The sequence below is a fragment of the Triplophysa rosa genome, linkage group LG5 (genome assembly GCF_024868665.1).
Source record: "Triplophysa rosa linkage group LG5, Trosa_1v2, whole genome shotgun sequence".
NCBI lineage: Eukaryota > Metazoa > Chordata > Actinopteri > Cypriniformes > Nemacheilidae > Triplophysa > Triplophysa rosa.
Genome location: NC_079894.1, coordinates 12,961,018 through 12,984,470, shown reverse-complemented (window position 1 = coordinate 12,984,470; position 23,453 = coordinate 12,961,018).

Sequence of the window (23,453 nt, the reverse complement as noted above, 5' to 3'; positions counted from 1 at the left end):
TGTATGTCAGCACTGGGGTGTAATAGCTCAGAGTAAATAAGGCATGTGTGGAACTGAACCTGACGTTGTTGGTACACAATTATAAGAAGAGTTGACTTCAAACCTACTAAAAATAGTACTAAACTATTACTAAACGTTTACCAGTGTTACAACTTAGACGTATAGTTTAATAAACTAAAATGTGGACCAATTTAGTCCCATGTAGTATTAAAATTAGGAATACTACTAGCACATTGATACTGTATTGGTTTATTTACTGCATATTATAAAGTATACTTAAAATATTCGAACCTTACTTAAGTATGTTTAATAAAATGAACTTAATGTATACAGTACACAGTAGAGCTGAATCCTACATTTGTAGCAGTGCATGTGCTCTGACACAAACTGACTTTGTTCACACTGTCAATCCAAATACAATTATTGTGTGTATTTGTGCATCCGATTGGAACCTGATCCAAATGCTTGACTGTTGAGATTCAATCTGTGCATCCCATGGCGCTCTTTTGTTGTTTGGAATATCTGCATTGGTTTCTATAGAAAGGATGGTCTGCGCCAAAACAGTTTGCAATATTGGCCTACTATATGACAATGTGTAGCAGTGGCAATGGATTCATGTCTAGTGATGCAACGGCAGAAGCGCAGGAGGCTGGTATGCGTGGCTTTATTCTCTGCTGCTATCTCTATATATGTCTCAAAATTCACTCATCCATAGAGATGTATCTATTATATTATGATTTTTCATGTGAACTGCACATCAAAAACAACAACAAAAAAACCTTTGTTTCAGCAATGACCTTTAACGTGTTTGTGTTTTCAATGAAGTGACGAGCTAAAAAGCTACGCAAAACTTAGAGCTGTCAGATTGAAACGGATTTCCAGAAATGAGCTTTGAATAGGATTTCAAACCTCAAATAAATGTAGCTTGACATGGATTTGTAAAACTCAGATTTCATGTGATTTTTGGCTTTCACACTTGCTAAATAAAATCGGATTCCGATTGGATACGCATACAAATTAGATGTGTACTAACACAGTGTGAACACAGTCTGTGTACTCTTACAAAAGATGCGAGTTTAAGGCCAGCTTGCGTGTTTGCTAATGGGTCATTCCGTGTCATATCAACCAAGTTTTTAATATTTCCCCGGCTCGAATTTTTGATTTTTTTTCTAAAAAAATGGCAAGACCAACATCTGGAGTGATGTTAAAAAATATGAAATGCCACAGGTGAACAGTTATTAAGTAATCAATTAATTTGTAGAAGGAGGTAAATATGACAATTTTCACCTGAAATTTGGAGCCATATTAGAGGGGGTAAAAATGACATGAGAAATATGCCAGCGTCATTGTTTTATTTTTACACAGAGATTGGCATATCTGTTAGTAAATCTGTTAATTTTAAGAATCTTTTATGCATTTTATGCCAATGGCGACAGCTCAAAAATGAAGAAAGGGCATTTTTGTGTTCTTTATACAAAATATGCATGCCTCTAACTCCAGAACCGTTAGAAATACCTTAATGTCATTTTAGATTCTTGTTCTTGACCAACTTCTCTTTTGGGAACTACATTTTTAAAGCCCTATAAGGTGCAGTCCTATATGAGGATCTAAATGTGGCTTCATGAGAAAACTGTTAAAATGCGCGCATGTTCAGTCATCAAAAACCGAATGTGGGTCATTTTTCAAAAATCTGGTATTTCATTTCTTTTAAAGAGGAACGTCTGAAGAACAAATAGTGTTGAATCTAGAAATGTATCTTTTTTATCTTTCTTTTAAAACAACTGCATTGAACATATCAATTTGAACAAAACTACTGAAATTGCTAAGGGACTACTAAAGTTGAGGCACATTAACTTGGTCTCAATAGTTAATTTAAAAGATATTTTAGTTCCAAAGTAGAATACTGTCTCAGATAAATTAGCAAGAAAGGATTTTTTTAGCCATTTTGGAATGACCAAGAGTTTAAATATGCAGTATAATAGCTAAGTCTATTAGTTCGTCAAGAACAAGGATCTTGGTTCTAACAAACAGAAAAAACAATGTTACTCACATACTGATCCGAATCAAAGCAACCTCCTCAGGGGTGATTTTTAGACGATCTTTCTCTCCAACGTCTCTCTGCTGGAAAGTATCTCCATAGATATCTGTGAGTATCTCTGCTGAAAACTTTAGTACAGCGGGTCTTAACGCGTCTCTGCTGGAAAGTCTTTATAATATTAACACAGGTCCTAGCTCCTGCCTGACTTTTATCCTTCTTGTTATACCTAAAATCCACAAACCTTTTATTTTATGTAATAAATAAGACATCGCTCTTTCTACAGTCTTTCTAATGCCCGCTTGATCTCTTTCCTGCGTCAACATTTGGACACCATCGTGTTTGGACGGAGAGATTCGTTGCAAATCTATAATACAACGCTAGTGGCCGCTGCAAATCAAAAACTGCGCCTTTAAAGCAATATGATATACGTAATGAAATTCCAGATGTTCTTGTGCCTTAAATGTCCAATTGCTTCACACAGTTAAACATTTCAAACAACCACTCAGTTTAATAAACACTGGGTAAAATCACTATTTATCCACAATACGCCTATTTCTTATGCATGCTCACATGAAGTGTGCATGATAATTATGTAAAGGATGTTTTCCTCTTACATTGTGAGTGAAAATGTTCATTTCCAGAGAGCTTTATTTGGCGGAGAAGACAATCACAAATCAGCCGTTGAAAAGCTCTTTACAACTCTACAGCACATGACACCCCGGCCCTCTGCTGAAAGTGATCATACTCACTGATGACTGCATTGCACTTCAGGTCACATATAGTGCAGGCTAAATTGTACATGACTTAATATGAATAATATGAATTATTCATGAAAACTGTGAGCTATAATATTCCTATGTCAACTTCCCCGTGTAAACATTTCCATTGACAACACAATTTTTAACTCAACTCACTTTTATAGTCACATCACCACGTGCGGTGAGTGAAAGTCTTGGACATCAAAGCATGACAGACTAGCATGGCACACGCAATGAGGTCGTGCCTATTTTCAGACTTTGTGAATAAAAATTAGAGTACAATAAATCAGCTGTGAGTGATGTGAATTTGCATGAATATTAGCTGTGATGGAGTTATTTATTTATCATGAATGTCCAATAATTAAATAAACAGAAAACAGCCCATTATTAAATCACAGGCTGCACAGAGAGAGCTGTTTGTATATACAGGCACTAAAGAAGAACCAAGCGACTTATCCGCCTATAGAAACCACAATTCCGCCTCATTTATATCAAACAGAACTTGGAGGCCCATAATCAGATGAGCTAAAGCAAGTGCATTTTCCCAAAATTCAGTGCACTCTTCCGGAGGACTGACCTTGCACATTCTCTCGGGATTTGCATTCCTCTTGGTACATGAGCATTCACATTGTGCACGTACGCTCATTACACCTTCTATTGTCCTGACAATTTATCTATTACGTATTGGCCATTGTGAAGATCTGTACGGTGAGCAAGTGTTTTAAACTTCATAACACCTTCCTGTAAAGTGCTAATTATTTCCTCCTCAAGGTGCATGAATTCACTTCCTTCATTAGCAAAATGTCATCACTAATGTTTTGTACAACCTCTTTTAAAGTTACGTTCCCCCCGTGCTAATGCCAGACTCATTCAGTAGCAAGTCTGCGCTTTTTATGAGTATTCCTTTAATGAACGAAGCACAAGGGCCAAGATTCCAGCCATCAGACTACACAAGTGTCTCATCTCTAACCTTTTCTTGAATGAATAAACTTTTCTTTAGAAAATGATGGTACGCTTGTGGTCAGACTGAGAACGTTCCCCATCTGTGAAGGTTTTCCAATGATTTTCAACTCGTGCCCGTGCCGCACAATTCTCAAGCTTCACAAGGCAGAGGGCTGTTTCTTGACTCAATTAATATGCAAACATCTGTCACCCGTTTGATGTTAAGAAAAAAATAAATCTCTGCTCGTGTTTGAGCATCTGTCAGTGGGAAAGCTTTCCTTTGGGCTTAGTCTGCATAGTTTTTAGCAGCTCTTGACCCTGTGGATGGTGCTGATGAGAGTCAAGTAAGGGATAATGTACAGGCAACCGGTTGTTATGTGATCACACTGAAGGGGCTTATTTGGCAATAACAGCCGGCTGCTTGTACAGTATCCTGCTTATTACATGGCTACTTGTATATAATATAATAGATTAGATCATTATTACCGAACGCAGACCTTCCGCGAGGAAAAGCAGTTTACTTTTGGTTTTAAGGTAAGAAAGGACGGTCAAATATCACTAACAGACAATTTGTTTTAATCATTTGTAAATATAATGTCATACATTTCATAAAAACATATATAAAATATAAAGACATATTTCATTTGTCAATAAAACCTGTCAAAATAATTTGCTGCATCCGGGTTACCATATGTACCAAGTTTTGAGAGGTTGTTATCTGGGAATAACGTGTCATGGACGACAAAGGGAGAGACTCAAATGCGGGGTAACCAGAGCTTTATTGAGAACCGCAACAGAGCAAAAAGCCCTCAAGGCACTAGCCAGCGACAGTCCTCCTTCGCGGGGCTGGATGGGAACGTCCGCTGGAGTGGAGGGATGCGCTGGAGCACGCTATAGATCCTCTGCGGGCGTAAGACTGAAGAGAAGTGGGCTCGGGGGTCCCTCGACCCGAGACTCGCAACGCGAGAGAAGTGGGTATCGGAACAGGAACAGTGCCGGGTGGAGGAGAAGATCGCCGTCCGGGACGCCAACGGGAACTGCCGAGAAGAAGAGCCAGAGAAGTAGACGAAAGAGAGAAACAGGAAGCACACGGGAGAACTTACAAATGCCACGGCAAGGCTAGACACAGATGCGGAAACCAGAAAGACTAGGCAGAGACTGTGACTGTGACTGTGAACAAGGCTGAGACTTAGATAAGGAGGATGCCTTTCGAACTGCGAGAGTCTGCACGGGCAATGGAATCCAACGGTCAGACACGGGACAAGACACACAGAGGGATAATAACGACGAAACCTAATGAGCGGGAATGTAAGGCAGGTGCGACAATAATTAGGAGAACGAGACATCAGTAGTGACGGGAACGATCTACAGGTGCAGGCATGACGAGTGGAAAAAACCCAGTGAACTAGTGATGGGTCGTTCATGAACGATTTGTTCTTTTTGAACGAATCTTTAAAATGACTCGGGGGTAACGAGTGTCTCAGCGAGTGATTCGTTCATTTTGTGTTGACCGCGCATGTGCAAAATTGTACCAGAAACAGTAATGAAGTTCGTCTCTCGAGTCATCGGGTCCGAGTCCTTTCGTTCTTTTATACCGAAAAGAGAAATGATTAGTTTGTCTCTCGAGTCATCGGGTCCGAGTCCTTATACCGGAAAAAGAAATTATTAGTTCGTCTCTCGAGTCATCGGGTCCGAGTCCTTATACCGGAAAGAGAAATGATTATTCGTCTCTCGGGTCCGAGCCCTTTTGTTCTTTTGTCAAATGGTAGCTCCGCAGGCAAACCTGCAGCCTGTACCGGAGTCTTCGAGTCCGAGTCTTTAACATTACGTGACCACTTACCGGATCATCAGTCAAATGCATGATGTACGTGTTATATGTTGTATTATAGGAAGAAATATTATAAATTATCAAAAGATATGTGCAATAAACATCTTCTCTAAAACGTACTGTTCTGTTCTTTTTTCTGTCAGTATATTCATAAATGTTTCTTGTGGGTTTCTGCATGTGTTTTTAATTTATCTTAATAACTAACTATTTCGCATAAGAACTGCAAAATATAAACATAAGCAACACTAGTAAAGTCCGTGTTTATGTCTAATGCATATATTACACAAGTGATCTCTTATTAAATAATTGCACATTTAATTGATTTCAATAGCCTATTATTATATACTTTGCAAACTGCATGAGACTTTTTAGTAAAAAAACTACAACCTGTAAACCTTATTGCATACCTGAGTGACCCAAAATTGTTAATGAATTATAAATACATAACTTTACAGAAATGCTGTCAGGAAATAATTAAATAACTGTTTCTCATAACTTGTCCCTAACTACAATATAAGTTATTTTTTATTATATATCTGATCAAAACTAGCATAAATAAACGTTATGGGGTAATTTGGCTATTAACATGCAACATTAATTTAACTCTGCTCAGATGAACGAAATGACTCGAAAAAAGATTCCTTCATTTTGCTGAACGAGATTCAAACATCCGAATCGCAAAAATGACTCGAACTTCCCATCACTACAGTGAACGAGAAAAGCCTAAACGGGGAAACGCAAGGGTGGGGGGAATGACGCAGACACTGAGCACGTGAGCCACCGTCACCCGACGGGGAACATGTGCTCGACAAAAAACAAAACACTGTACTCCTACCAGATGACACACAGACAAAACCAGAGTCGTGACATAACGAACCTGCAAATGTCGCAACTGGTCAATCAGAATCAAGCATTCTAACGAGCCGTGTAATAAGAATGAGTTAAGTGGCCTGACATCTACACCTACCAGACAGAGAAACCAAGCGTGTATAGCAAAGATAAACTGAGAGCGTATACATCTATAGATGCCTGTGTGTACTAACAGTGGCCAACGTTAGCAAATGCATTTACTTGAACACAAACCTGACACATAACATGAGCCTTCTCACCATTCCCTCTCCCTTCATACTAATGTACTTGTGACAACTAAAGAAAAAGAGATGACAAACAGTTTCCTTTATGTTTAGTTTTTGGCCAATAGTTAACTGCTAGTTGTATAACTAACAAAGTTAGCTAGCATATGCATTCAAAAGTTAATGCTACGTGAAAATAACCTTGTTCCCCAGTTTCTGATTTGGGCATACGTGAGATATTTTTAGACACAAATCATAATCCACACAAACAAAAGACAGTCGATTTTTAATCTTAAGTGTTAAGAAAGTGAAACGCAAGCATTTTTGATGATCGTTTCTGTTCAGACCGCTTGTTTTATTGTGTTTAACTACAGCTGTTGTCAGTGTTTTTGTTTGGCAATGGCAGTAGGTATGTGTTAAAATTTCAAATTGGAGACTGTATTCTGTCGATCGTGGCACTAAACAACACAACAAAATTATATTTTAAACTCCTTATGTAGCTGAATCTAGGCTGCTTTGTATTTCCCTTTGTTTTGCCTCCAGCTAATGCCGTGACGTAAACGTGAAAACTTTGTAAAATTAAAACTTTGAAAGCGTTTTTGTTTACTGAAATCAAATAAAATATTGGCCTAAAATGATGGGGAAAAAATAAACTAACAAAAATTTAAACTGAAATAAGTTTAAAGCACAAAAATTACAATAATAAACAAAATTAAAACTAAAATTAATCTTATATAGCAACATAAAAAATAAACAAATAAATAATAAAATGACAAAAGCATATAGCAAAGTTGCTAAATATTTAACTAAAAGGAACATAAAAACAAATACATCTAAAAATAAAAGCAAATTTCAAATATTAATAAAAACTAAATAAAACTAAAATCAATAATAACTCTGTTATTTAATGTGCCGTGCAATACTAAAAGTGATGTGTGACATATCACATCAGTATATTAACCTGTCATTTTTTTAAACTTGAAAATACATCTCAACCCTCACTTTTTGTTACGTAAAAGAATTATATTTATTTCACAGACTTGCCCTGCATTAAAATTTTCATGAAAAACCACAACTTCCAAAGACATCATAAGAAAACCATGGCATTATACAGTAGAACAATCATAAAAATAAAGGCATAAAAAATGAATCCCCAAAATAAAATAATGTCAAAATTCCAGACCGACATTTTGTTGGTCTAGCATTTTTGTCAGCAGTGAATACACGCATTTATTAAGAAAGAGTCCTCCAGTGCTGGACAAATGATTACGTGCACACTGAGACAAATGTCCTTTATTCCAGATCTTTGTAAAAAATCAATAGACCCAGCCGCGCTTCTCCAAGATCCTCCTATTTTTTCTCATGTTCTCCTATGAAATCACCTTATCTAATATTGTGCTGCGCTTCCTTGCTCAGCAGAGGCCCAAATCACTACAGTTCCTGTGAAACAGGTTACAGATCGTGGTCTAGATCTCAATCAAACAGAAGTTCTAAGAAAAACCTTGGCATGTGCAAGATGCCTCAGAGCCATTCTGATTATATCAGACCTTGAGCGATGGTAGTTTTGCAATTTATGAACAAAGTTTTGCTTAAAGCATTTACGCTTACCTTCAGTTTACACGTTGGAATTTAAATTTAACATTTTTTTTAAACATAAACATAATTAAAAAACCCATTGACCATTGAATATTAAAGCACATCATTTCTGTGTATTTCAGTCTTCTAAAACAAGGGAAGATATTTCAGCTGAGTTTAATAAAGCCTCTAAAAATTTCCACATTTCCTGTGGTCTTTGTTCTTCAACTGTGTTAAAGGTTAGTGCAGGTCAGAAGACATTGATTGATTTGAGCAAAAACAGACAGCTCTTTGTTCAAACGATAAAGTCAACACAACTTTAAGCAATACTAAGTATCTGAAAGCTTTTGTCATGAACACAGGGGTGTTTCACAGTCAAATCTGCCACCAGTGTCATTTTAAGGCAAATTTAAGGCCTCCATTTTTTCTATGCAGGAAAAACCCTGTAATGTTCTATATGCTTCTCCTGCAGTCACTTCAGTAATATTTACTATCTCTGATAAAACGTGAATTTCTGCGCTCTGTGCCCATCTGTTTGTTTGTTTGGATCTTCAGCTGATCATTAGCGTCTCTCATTTACTGGCCGAATGCTGTCCAGTCCAGGTCAATTCATCGATAAGTTGACTTGACATATCACCTGAAATAGGTTTGCACTGAGGGTGATGATGAATCAATCAGCACGAGCCCGCTGCGAGACATTATTATGCTGTCATTGTCTGCGGCCCCGGCCATTCATCCCTGGTCTCAGCATCATCACCGGAACAATTTCCTCTCCCATACAGTACTGCACAAGAATAACCGAGCCATTGTTGCATGATCTCCTTCAAAAGCCTGTAAGTACGCCATGCACTGTCTTAAATAGGATCCAATTTCCTTAATTGAAAAGATGCATTTGTTAATATTGATTCTTCGTGCCCACACAAGACGATATCCAGAGGGGTATTTACAACGTAAAGAATAAGACATTCATTGCTTTTTTTCATGCGGCCCAGTGCTAAGCAGCTGTAACTCAAGATAAATTGCTTATTCTGTGCCCTCGAAGCTTGCGGGGCCCTGGCTTAATGAAGTGGAAAAGTCCCTTTTGTAATGGCTCTGATTCATTGTGTTGTCCTGTCAGAGCCAGAATGGAGAAATCATTGCGAATGCTGTCAGAGAGGTGGACAAAAGACAGACAGAGAAGGTCAAACCTCAGAGTCATCAGAGACAGAAGAGCCCATCCTCCTTTTTCAAAGCACACAAAAATGAGTATTATTGCTTAACTCTTTGGTGGGTGATGCCGTGCATCAGGTTATGAAGAATTACTGTATGTCATTCATTTGCTGATTTGTAATTCCTTACAATCAAAGTTCTCTCCCTGGCAGAATGGGTTAGTGATGAGCAATACAGTATGTAGACTACTGTTGCTTTTATAATGCATATTTTTATCACAATAAATTACATTAATCATTGCAATTGTGTTTCGATGGAAACCATAATTGAGAAAATGAGGAAAAAGGCCTTTTCCCTGTAAGTTATTATGCACATGAATAGACGGATCAACAGAAAGAATATGGGTCCATTTCTCTTTAAGATACCGGACAGCAGACAGCAGTTTCGTCCTTCATGCGCTAATGAGACAAATAAATCACACCAGCATCTTGCCTGTTTCTGAGATGGGAGTGGTAAGTCCCAGCATCCCACTGCTTGCTAATCACTGGGTGGGTCCATGCGGATGCAACCTTTTGTATGGCTGCCAGCTCTGCCCGCTCCCACAATGTCTGCTTCCTCTGTCCCATTGAGATCTCTGTTTACTCATGGAGGCAGTCCAGAACAGGCCCTCCTGCAGGGACTGGGCTCTCGGAGAAGGGGCAAGCCTGAGACAACTAGTAAACAGCAATCAAGAACAGCTGCCCTTCCACATAAAAAGAACAGTGCTTGTTGGATGGTGTACTGCAGATACACTTTGGTTATATAGCAATGTGGTTTTTACTTTGTAAGATCAGACAGACAGACAAATAAGCAGTCAAACAAAGTTTCTCCTACAACCTGTGAGTTTGATGGAAACTTGGAATTAACCTGGTTTCCCTGAAGGCTCTTGGCTTCAATAGAGTAGTATTTAATCTTAGACTGATGCTGCCTCATGAAGAAAACACTCATCCAATTTTTTGCTCCATAAAGTTTAAATAATGAGACATACTAAATGCCACATTAAAATATTGTTTACTCCCTTTTGACTTTGTAAACCAAAATAATATGTTATGAGATGAAAAAAGTGTTTAGCTAGAGTGGAAAGAATGAATTTTATTGAGTGTACTTTCTCATATTCTATAAGAGAGATCTCTACATTCAGGTTTGTGTGTCATATTAGTTTGTAGTTATACAATGCTGAACACCAATGTGAAGTTGTGTTATGTTATATCACACAAGCAACAGTGCATTATCGGCACACATCAGCATAAAGTTGAGCCATGTTGCATGAAGCAATCTCTGTTTTTTCAAGAAGTTTTTTCTCTCCCTATGAGTTCAGAGTGCGCGTGAAGGAGTGGTGTGTTAATAAAGTGCCTTTTCATATATTTCTGAACTTGAACGGCTGTTTAAAGCTGTTGAGTGTTATTAAAGATGTAAAGCACTATTTTCGAAAGGCAAATGACCCCACACCGCGTCTGTATTATAAATTGCGATGTTAAACTCAATGAAACGCGCACCGTTCTCATGATCTGGCAGATTAATCCTTTTGGAATAATGTCCAAAACACTACAATTTTGTAATGGTTTTAATGCAAAAATTTAATGGTTCACAATGGTATTTTAATGGAAACCATACATTTCTGTGATGGTTTCTTTTGTTTTTATCAGAAGGGTATGTTACATTTATAATCTGATCAATCTACCATATACAGGTATTTTTTGCTTCTTTACATATATATAACTATATCTAAGATATTTTACACATTATCTTATCTATCTTCAATGTACAGTATGGGGGGAGCGCCAGTTCTTTAAATGGGTTTACAGGGGGGTGCGACCATAAAAAGGTTGAGAACTACTGCCTTAGATTGAGCTATTTCTATCTACAGTACGTACATACACCGCGGGTCCCCTTACATGAAATTCGCCGTGTTGTTTCTACAGTGTCCCAGAGCACATTTCATAAATATGTTATCTGCTTCGGCAAAGAGGAGAAAACTTGCCAACATCTTAATCCTTTGTCAGCCTCCTAGTGCTTTGAAAGTAAAGGGTGGAGTGAGCTCCTGGTTGCCGCTCAATACACTGGACCTTTAATGTTAATAAAAAATAACTTTTAGGGATTGGCACAATCATGCATTTAATATTACAATGGCTTGCAAAAGTATTCAACCCCCTTCATTTTATTCACATTTTGTTATGCTGCTGCCTTATCTTAAACTACTTTAAATGATTATTTTTTTACATTAATCTACACTCCATGCACAATAATGACAAAACAAAAAACTGATTTTTGACAGCTTTGCAAATTTATTAAAAATAAAAAATAAGTACATTGCATAAGTATTCACACCCTTTTCTGGGACACTTGAAATTTTGCTCAGAAGCATTAGTTTTGCTTGTTGATGTTTATACACTTCGAGTGGAGTTAACCTGTGCCAAATTCAATTGAATAAGTATGATTTGGAGCGGCACATACCTCTCTATAAAGGGTGCAACAGCTGAAAATGCATATCAAAGTAAAAACCAGGACATGAGGTCAAAAGAACTGCCAGTAGAGCTTTGAGACAGGATTGTATCAAGGCACAGATCTGGGGAAGACTTCTGAAAACAATCTGCTGTATTGAAGGTTCACAGAAGCATGTAGCCTCCATTTATCCTCAATGAAAGAGGTTTGGAACCACCAGATCTCTTACTTGAGCTGACCTCCTGTCCAAACTGAGCCATCGATGGAGAAGGGTCTTGGTTAGAGCGGTGACCAAGAAGCTGATGATCACTCTGGTTGAGCTCCATGATCATATATGGAGACGGGAGAAACTTACAGAAGGACAAACATCACTGCAACACTCCACCAATCTGGGCTTTATGGCTTAGTGGCCAGACTCAAGCCTTTGCTCAGTGAAGACACATGGAAACTTGAAATATGCAAAAACGTACTTCAACGAATCTTTCAAACTGTCAGAAACAAGATGTTCTGGTCTGATGAATCTCAGATTCATGCATCATGTCTGGAGAAAACCAAGCACTGCTCAACACCTGTACAATACCGTCTTAACAGTAAAGTGTAGTGGAAACAGCATCATGATGTGGGGGTGTTTTTCAGCTTCAGGGACTGTACACAAAATACGGAGATAATGATCATGAAAACCTAGCCCAGAACATTCAGAACCTCAGACAGGGCAGAAGGTTCATTCTCCAACATGACAATGATCCTAAGCACACAACTAAAACAATGCAAGAGTGGCTTATGGACAACTCTGTCTATGTCCTTGAACTGGCCCAGCTAGTGCTTGGAACCCAACTGAACATCTCTGTAGAAACCTGAAAATGTTTGTCTACTGATGATCTCCATCCAACCTGACAGAGTTTGAGAGGATCTGAGGAGAAGAATGACAGAGAATTGCCAAATGTAAAGCTTTTCACATCATACCCAAAAAGATTTGAGTCTGTAAAGGCGCTTTAACCATTTTCTGAGTTAAGGGTGTGCATACTTATGCAATGTACTTATTTTTGTTTTTTATTTTTAATAAATTTGCAAAGCTGTCAAAAATCAGTTTTTTGTTTTGTCATTATTGTGCATGGAGTGTAGATTAATGTAAAAAAATAATCATTTAAAGTAGTTTAAGATAAGGCAGCAGCATAACAAAATGTGAATAAAATGAAGGGGGTTGAACACTTTTGCAAGCCACTGTATATGCTCAATAATATGACAATAAAGACCACATTGCAATTACTTACCACTCTGAACATGTTTTTGTATTATATGTAAATCTGCTGCCAAGATTTGTTTAGACATAGAGATGCTTCTAAATATTATAATTAGTTAAATCCTTTACATTTAATCTTTTATTTGTTTTAATTTTATCTTTGACTTTCTATTATCTTTGACTTTTCATTATTCCAAAACAAATACAGTATTTTCGCTAATCTATATTTTATTAATATTAAAAACTCATTTATATTAAATGAAATTACAGCAAATATATATTAATGTTATGAGTTTGCATTCAGTTTTATCCTCATTGTGAGACTTTAAAAATGTGGTGTTTAAAAACATACGCATTAAGGCTACACAATCGACAAGTCTCTAGCTTTGGCTAATATAAACTTCTTGTTCTTCAACATGGAAATGCGCACCTACTTTTTCCATGTTGAATGCTAGTGTTCACTGCAAACATCAGCCTTTGCACATTCATGATTACTAATCATTGATTCAGGATTTAAATCTTTCCTACACATTTTGAAATTCCATACTTTTCCAGACTCAAACATACAGACTTCCCTGAAGATTTTTCAGACCATATTTAACATCTGAAAAAAGTAGTGGTTTTAAAATCAATTTTGCCAAATAATCAGACTGTTAGCTATACCTCATACAAATTAATTAACACCAAACCAAGACATGTTCAATGCACAACATTTGGAATTTAGTGTAATGTTAATAATTTGTCAAATTAAATAACTGTAAACCTTCAACCCACAGCAACAGAAGGACACATTCCTTTTACTTTTTTTGTAGCTACAGACAGACATCAAATTATAAAAGTTGCAGACATTTTTTTATTTTAAATAGTTAATTATATAGATTATAAAATATAAATATAGAAAGAGAATTCAAGATCAAGAATTCATTGATGTGCTGAAATATTTGCAATAATATTGTTGCTTTAATAAGCTAACCACAACCTATAAACACAACTGAGTCAAAGCCATGAAGTTTATGATGAACAAGTGAAGGTCTGTTCCAGTGGTCTGGTCATGTTTTTGTCCTGTTTCAGCATTTTGTAGTTTGCATTATTGGATCGCAAACTCCCGAATGCTCTGGAAAGAGGGAGATAACAACCCAGGCAGGGTTGCATGTGTTTTAAGACGCGACGTGTGAATGGCCCCCTAACATTTCTATGATAAAACATTAAACATTCAGCTAAGTGCTCTTTCACATAAAGCTGACCTTAAGCTTGGCTTCTGTCTATAGCAACTACCGCCTTCTTTAATTTGATTGGACATTAATCCTCAGCTTCCTTCATTTGATTGGCCAACTCAATCAGAGAGCGATTTTAGACAGCTGAGGTAGACCAGATCCGAGATCAGTTATCTAGGCGTTTTGTATAATTTTGGCAGCACTAAGTACAGTTTTGTCCTATTAGGCAATTTTTTCACGACTTTTATTGCATACCATGGAAAAACTACCCGGACGTCAGGGACCTAAATGGTTGGTATGGCCGTGTGTGTTCAACATGTTTAGTCGAACAGTAGGGGGAGCCCGACTGTCATGGTTACTGCTGAAGCGTAAGTAGTACACGTAAGTGTATAGATTCTTGTCTTATTGAGTTTAGCGCAGTGTAGTTGCTAGGAAACGTTGCATTGTTTACTAACGCCATGTCACGTGTTGAAGTCACGTTTGTTCTCGTCTAGTCTCGTGCTGGTTTCGCTTGTTTATTGTGTGATATTGGAAGGCGTGTCCTGCTGAATTCAATTGCGTGACTCAGACATTTATAAAATGTGATTATAAAACGGTCAGTTCTGGTCCTTGATTCCGATTGGCTGGGCGGAGTTCTAAGCCGTTATAAAATACCTCAATATATAACGGCTGACTGCACCACATAGCCTAAATATCATTTTATTTACTTTATTTTATGAAACCTTGCTAAGCATATGGAATAACCGTTTTACAAAAGCAATAAGCCCCACGAAGCAGTGGGTTACAGTGCATTTTATAACAGCTACGGGGTTTTAGGCACTCCGCTTTGCGTCGTGCCACAACGCCCTTAGCTGTTATAAAATGCACTGTAACCCACTGCTTCGCGGGGCTTATTGCTTTAATAACCACCGCGGCAGCGGCAGAGTGTAAAGACCATCGACTCTACCTCCACTGAGCAAGGACACCAACAATGCACTTGAGTATTATCTTTTACACTTTTATTTATTCTCTTCTTTTTTATTTTTGTCTTATATATTCCTTATTCTCCGCTTTTGACTGTATTTTCAAATCCCTACTGTCACTATAACTCGTAAATCACCTGTTGCACGTAGAAGGCAATGCAATGCTAATAACACTCTTTCAGTATCCACAACTACCTCAATGGACTACTTGCACGTAGGCTTGTGACGTACTTCCGACTTGAAATCGTACGACTCACTTATTTACGGTTTGGCCTCCATTGTTTTGAGTTGACTGAAAATGATATGAAAAAGAGGTACTTTTCGATTTCAGAAACAGCAGAGTAAATACTGGGAACACTGTTGTGTTCCGCTGTGTACAGCTTCTTCAAAGTTTAACGGAACTTTAAGTTTTCACTGCTTTCCTTTCCTCAACCTTAGAAAACGGTGGCTCATGAACATATGCCGAGATGGATTCTCTCCTTCCAGTCGTTCTAAGGTTTGTGGTACACACTTTATCAGAGATCAAATTATTAAACCGCAGACACCAGGGGCTGGAAAAAGGTTAGTACCCGGTGCTGTTCCAGTGCTTTTTGCCTGGAATGACTACACAATTCAACCGTCGCGGCCTAGTGTGTGGGAGAGGAGAGAAAGGCCTGTCGAAGTCAAATCCGCAGAATCTATACCGATTGATGTAACGATGGATCATGACTACTGTACCATTCCAGAAACAGCTGCTGCAGCCAATGGATGAGTTTTTTCTTTTCCATGGCTATCTGTCAGCTGGTTTGAAGGAGTGAGACCTGGCACACCGTTTCAATGTGCATCTATCCACTGTCACGGTCCTGCCCTCTTGTTTCTGAATTTCTAGTCTTGTGGCAGGATCGGGACAGAGCCCTTAGGTTTTGTGTGAGAAAGCCATGAGTTGTTTATGTTTTGACATCTCATGTGCTTTCTCGTGTCTTGTCATTGGCCCCGCCCCTCTCATTTCCTGTATTGCTTCCCTGCCGTGTCTAATGTTTCCCGCCTGCCCTGTGTCATTATCCCTCGTTTGTCTTGCCTTTAAAATGCCCTCATGTTTCTTTGTCCTGTTGCTTGTGGATTGCGTTGTCTATGTACTCCATGTATGTACTGTGTATCTGTACCTTGTGCTCGTCCGTGGATTGTGAGTTTTGTTATTTACCTCTCCGTGTTTGTAAGACAGTTTAAGTTTTGTGTCGTGTTTAAGTTTAGTTATTTTATCCTGCTGTCTTGCCCCCCTCGTGGGTAGTCTTTTGGTTGTTGTTTTTTTATTATTAGTCCTGTCGTTGTTACCCCCTCGTGGGTGTTTTGTTTTGTTTTGTTTTATTGTTATTAAAAGTCTTTTGTTTAACCCCTTCACCTCTGGCTGCTTGCATTTGGGTTCTCCGCCACGACTCCGTGACAATCCACTGTGAGCAGAATAATTTCTACATGGACAAACTACCTTTAGTCACTGCTGGGATCGGTGTGTGTGTGGCTTTCACCAGCTGAAGTTAAAGCTAACCTTCCTGAAGAGTTCAGTGATTTCCCAGACACACAGGTTATCATTAATTGTACTGAACTCAAATGTCAAACACCATCCTCGCCACTACTCCAAAGTGAAATGTACTCAAATTACGAGTCTCACTGCACAATGACAGGCCTCATTGGGATAGCTCTGCATGGTCCAGTGACATTTGTCTCTCAGCTTTATGCTGGGTCAGTGAGCGACAAGGAGATCTTTAAACACTGTGGAATAGCCAAAGAACTGACAGAAGACATGGCAGTTATGGTTGATAAGGGCTTCCTGATTAGTGACTGTGTACAGTGCAAAGTGTACTGTCCACCATTTTTGTCTAAAGTACAGCAGATGCCACCATATCAGGTGAGAAACACAGGCTACTGCACGACTGTGCATGTGGAACGTGTAATAAGGAGGATAAAACAAAACAAATTGTTTGAAGGTGTCATTACACTTTCCCACAGTGTTAATATTAATCAGCTTTTCACAGTTGCATGCCTGTTGTCAAATTATCAAAACAAAGCATTAGTTAAAAAGTGGGTCAAATAAGCCAGTAGTTAAGATGTGGGTCAAACCAGCCATGCATGGTTTATTTATTGTCATTGTATGTACTAGATGTCTTATTTCATTTTTCAAGAAACCATAACCCTTAATGTTAGTGTTTTAAAAGACAATCAACCATTACACAAAAAGCTAAATGAACTTACTGTATACCTACTGTATATTTAAGAAAATGGCATTGTACATATGATACACATTCAATGAGTAAATAAATGTTTCAGCCAGTATTGTTTTACTGATTTCTCATTTCACTGACTTTGTATTTTCATTTATCGTTTCATTGATAAATACCTTGGCATGTAGGTGTAAAAGTAAAAATAATCCACCTTTTCTCTATTACTTTTGTGCATTAAAATGTCACTATAAATACGCTGGACAAAATAGTCTTCATGGGCCCACACAACAAAGTCACACCACTGCATTCCTGAGACCAATAGTTGTCTGCACTAATAGTATGCGTGGCTTTTTTTAGAGTGAGAAGACTCGAGGGACTCGGCAGAGCTCAGGCCCCTGATGTGACACACCTCCCGTAACCTGGAAGCTGTTACTCTTGGTTTGCGAAGCTCAAACCAGTCAGGACAAGAGCTTTGTTCACATGTTGCCTCTTCAATTTTCTGAGCCATATCTAATGGTGTGTTTAGGCTTTGAAGGTGTAAGAGCTCCTGCTCAGTGCAAACAAACATGCATTTAGACAGAGAAAGATTATATCCTTGCAGAGGCAAAGGTGGACTTGATAGAGCATCATGTAGTGTGATGTAATGTGATGTTAAGACAGGTTGCTGGTGAGACAATACACTTCCTATAATACACCAGACAATACACCAACCCGAATGCGCCTTCTACCAAAGGATTTTCAAGTGACATGCTCATGGTGGTAACAAGCGGCTTCTTCCCCCTGGTTATCTGATGTTCCCCGTGAGCATCGGGCCAGGCTCAGGTCTGCTGAGAGAAAGTGGCGCAAATCTAAAGATCCTACTGACCTCTGTCTCTATCAGTCTCTCTTCTTTCTCCGCCAATGTCTCCTCTGCAAAAACGAAGTACTACTACTCTAAAATCAACAACTCGCCTGACTCTCGTACTCTCTTTAAAACCTTCTCTGCTCTTCTTTGCCCGCCTGCCCCCTCACCTCCATTGGACTTAACAGCTGATGATTTTGCGTCTTTCTTCATAAAGAAAACGACCACCATCAGCAGTCAGTTCTCTGCGCTATCGCCTCTTGAACACGCCCAAACCCCCGACACATGCTCACTCCCCTCTTTCTCTCTCCTATCTGAAGCTTACGTTTCCAAGGTCATATCTTCTAACCACACGATTACCTGCCCACTAGATCCCATCCCCACCCATCTCCTCCAGGCCATCTCTCTATTGGTTCTGCCTGCTCTCACCCACATTAGCAACTCGTCTCTCACCGCTGGTACATTTCCCACAGTCTTCAAAGAGGCCCGTCCCGCTACTGAAGAAACCCACTCTTAATCCTGTACTGTCAAGAGTGGCCATTCCACCGAGACTTCACTGCTCTCGGTCATTGAAGCCCTGAGACTGTCAACAGCAGCCCTTTAAATCATCTGTACTCATCCTACTGGATCTATCTGCTGCTTTTGACACTGTTAACCACCACATCCTCCTGTTGACCCTCAAGGCTATGGGTGTCTCTGGAATGGTGCTACGATGGTTCAAGTCTTACCTCTCAGGTAGGTCGTTTAGAGTATCATGGAGAGGTGAGGTCTCTGAGTCCCAACATCTCAATACAGGGGTTCTTCAGGACTCAGTGCTTGGACCATTGCTCTTTTCCATAAACATGACATTCCTAGGTTCTGTCATTCGGAAACACGGTTTTTCCTATCATTGCTATGCTATGGCATTTCAGCCTGACGATCTGACCGTTTCTGCATGCATTTCAACATGCCTGAGTGATATTTCACTCTGGATGAAGGACGATCACCTGCAGCTGAACCTTGCAAAAACAGAACTGCTTGTAATCCCGGCCGACCCATCACAACCTCTCCATTCAACTAGGCTCATCAACCATCACACGTTCCAGAACGGTCAGAAACCTGGGAGTGGTAATCGATGATCAGCTAAACTTCACGGATCACGTTTCCAGCACCACCCGGTCCTGTAGATTCATCCTCTACAACATTAGGAAAATTAGACATTTCTTGTCCGAGCATGCTACGCAAGTATTAGTCCAGGCTCTTGTCCTGTCCAGACTGGACTATTGCAATGCGCCACTGGCTGGACTCCCAGCTTGCACAACCAAACCTCTACAGATGATCCAGAATGCAGCGGCAAAAGTAATCTTCAATGAACCGAAGAGAGCACAAGTCTCTCCTCTCTTCATTAAGTTACATTGGCTCCCTTTAGCCAATCCAATCACAGCAAACAGTCTTCCAGCAGATTTGGTATAGCGACAATGTTTTGGCAGGGCTCGAAACATGCTGTAAACTTCATAAAAATACACTTATTATCAGAAATTATTTTATTTTACTTATTTTTACTTATTTAGTTTTATTACCGAATAGGGCAATAGTCGGGAAACTCATAATTTTCTCCATACTCAATTTTCTTTTTTCCATACTAATCCAGACCTGGAAAACAATCAAATAAAAATCCATACTTTTCCAAAACGCGTAGGAACCCGGAGAGAGAAAGTTGATAACCAGCGTTGTGAAACATTAACCTGGGTTTAATTTTTCTGGCTTTGTCTAATCTTAAACCCAAAACTTACTCTACAACTCTGAGTTTATTCAACTCGCCTTGTGCAACAGATCTCAGATGAAGTCAGCATGCTGATATATCACAATAACAACACAATTTGAGTGTGATATTGCATTTATACAACATTTATTGTATAGTTTCAATGATTACAGTAGCAGAGTGATACAGTATGAAAAACTATCATTTGCTTTTGTATCTTTTTGTGTCATCCATGAGGACCAAAATGAGCTGTTGTATACATAGTTTTATAACTCAGGAGCCTGAAAATCCTAGTTGAAACATCCAATAGAAATGCTTCAACCATTCAATCTGCACTCTTAAAAGTAAAATAAAATGATGCCATAGAAGAACCGTTTTTGGCAATTTATTAACATCTGCCAAGCCCTTTTGTTGCACAAAAGGTTCTACAAAGTATGAAAAGCTAAAAAAAGAAATGGTTCTTCTAACAACCTTTGACTTAAATAGTGCATTGGAGAACCAAAATTGGTTCCCCTATGTCACTGCCATGAAGCAGCCTTTCAGAACCTATTTTTATGTGTATATGTTGGCTACATGCTCTCCTGAGATTAACCCTCCATTAAATGTAATCTTTTTGCCTTCCTCTATCTTTAATGGATTTACAGTATATTGCCTAAAATCACAAAAATAATGTCTGCTCTCTGCTCATTTTTTTGCAAGCTATTGTGAGCCAGACGCAAGACAAGGAAATTGCAGGTGGTCATTTTAAATTGCTGTTCAGGAACAAAAGTTCCTGAAAAAAGTAAAAACAATAGTTGTCATTTTTCAGTGATTTCATCAGCAGAACATGTGGCAAGATTTATACATATTGGTAATTAAAGCTTAAGCGTATAATTTGTTTACTGTTCAAACACTCCCTCCATCTACCATTGGTTAGTAAAACAAATGACATTGTATCAGCCAATGTTGCGATTTTGGGCTGGGGTCAGTTTCCCAAAATGAAATACCAGTAACAGTCTTTCAGTAGAATCAGTTCAACAGCATAAAGTCCACACTTATCCAAAACGGTTACATTATGACATTCCTACCCCATCATTGCCACACTAAACCCTTATATACTGTACAACCAGAGGTCTCCAAGCCCCTTGTAATCCATTTACCTTGTCTGTCCATCTCATTATTATTCCACACAGGTCACTGTCAAATGTGAGCAGAATATTACAGCCAGAATAAAAACAGTTGACAAAAAGATCAATGGATCACTTGATTGATTGAACCTCCACCCAAATGAATGACCCCCCAGAGACGCTCCACTCTGGCTCTCCCTGTGTCAACTGGATAGATGTACGAATACAGATGATCTGAAAATCAAGGTGCGTTTTAAACATTATGCCCTCTGCTTGACTCCTAAACTGATGTGTTTTTCTACACAATAATGTGACCCTTAAATCATTCGAGGCCACAACCCATAATCGAAGCCCATCTTTTAAGTCAGACATCTAATAAATGATTGGTGCTCGAGCAAATCGGTTATGTAGAAAAAACTTCTTGAGGTCACAAACAAATGTATAGAAAAGTACAATCATAGCTCTGTTGAAGGCCACTGTTGCACAGGCTTATCAATGTGGCGATCCTCACATATCCGTCAAGCTACATTCACTGTGATACTGATGAATAATTAAAGATTCATTTCATTAGAGACCCAGGCTTTTCCTTTGGGTAATGTGCACATTCCCCCCACCTCCCACTGAGAATCTATTGCTTTAGGGAAAACCAGGCATCATTTGACATTCACTTTGATTAAAGCCCAAAGATGTTTGTACAGTGGGGCTAATGCTGTTAATACTGTTTCTCATGTAGATGCCCTCGGTGGTTACGGAGGGTTGGACATTTAACACTAAAACACCTTTTGAGATGCCTATGTTAATTTCAAAACTAACAAGCAATTTTGTTTACAAGCTTTAGAGAAAATGTTAAAGGGGTGGATTACACAAAATGTTTAATTCTGTCAAGTTGTTCCAAACAAGAGGTCGAAGAGGGTCGATTAATAGTTTTTGCTGATTAATCGGCCCGATAATGATAACAATAACTATTGTTAATCGGCAAAAATCCCCACCGATAGTTTTTCCTGGTTGCGTAATTTACACTTGATCCAGACGCAGCAGGGAAAACTTTACTGTGATATGCAATGAGAGTACAGAGTAAAACAGCGACATCTAGAGGTGGAAATAAAAATAATACTGACAGCCTGTGGAGACCCACAACACCTGAGACTACACTATGCACGGAGCGGAACAGTGTATAATTTGTGTGTATGTGCGTGCCTGCGCCATACAGTTGAGTTTAATACTTATCAGTATAGTTACTATTTAGGTGTTTTATTTAAAGGAACATTACAGTTCATGGTCGGGCAATACTGTTTATTGTTGTAGCCTAATAAACTTCATTGTTACTTTACTTAGTGTTATGTTTTGATTCAGAATCAATAAAAAACTATTGTTAATTAATCTTTATCGGCAAGTACTGCCCACCTTATTAATCATTGTCGGCAAAATCCAATATCTATTCCAAACCTGTATTAATTTAAAATATTTGTAAGAATGTTAGCAATGTTCTGGTACATGATTGACTACCATAGCAGAAAAAAAGATTTTTGTTTTTTGTTCTATTGAACAAAAAGTGAGATATTTTTAAGAATTTAGGAAAGAAAACTGTTCTGGGGCACTTTTGACTACCATTGTAATTGTTCCAATTTTTGGGCAATCATGTGCCAAAACTGAAAATTGCTATCATTCTTACAAATATCTTATTTTTACACAGGTTTGGAACAACTCGAGTAAATAATGACAGAATTTTCATTTTTGAACTTTCCTTTACATTGCTGCAACATTTCAAAGTTAACTTCAACTTGGATATACTCACCCACTAAGAGAACAAAGTAGCGTGAACCAGTATAGAAATTCACATTGGTCTAAGCTGGGCTTTTCAGCATAGACCAACTCAGGCACTATCCACACTAATGCGTTTTCGTTTGAAAACGCATCTTTTTCTCTTGAAAACGGAGCTTTTCGAAAATGCACTCGAAAGTGGATACATTTGAAAATTCTGTTTTCACGTTGTAGTGTGGGAGAGGAAAACGGAGGGGTTTAAAAACAAAGGAAGGAGACTCATCTCTAAGTTACCTCATTGTCCGTCTATTTAAAAAAACTGTTTCTTTGCAGAAAGTAAATAAAGAAATGACACATGCTGACATGTCTTGGGATTTACTCATGCGTAGTACATGGATGTAAGCATTTTCAGACGTTTCAGTGTGGATGGGCAGCTTTTGGGAAGCGCTTGAAAACGCTAGTATGGACGAAGAGCGTTGTGAAAATGAAAACTCTGTTTTCTAATAAAAACATACTAGTGTAACCAGGATCTCAGTATTTACAGACGCA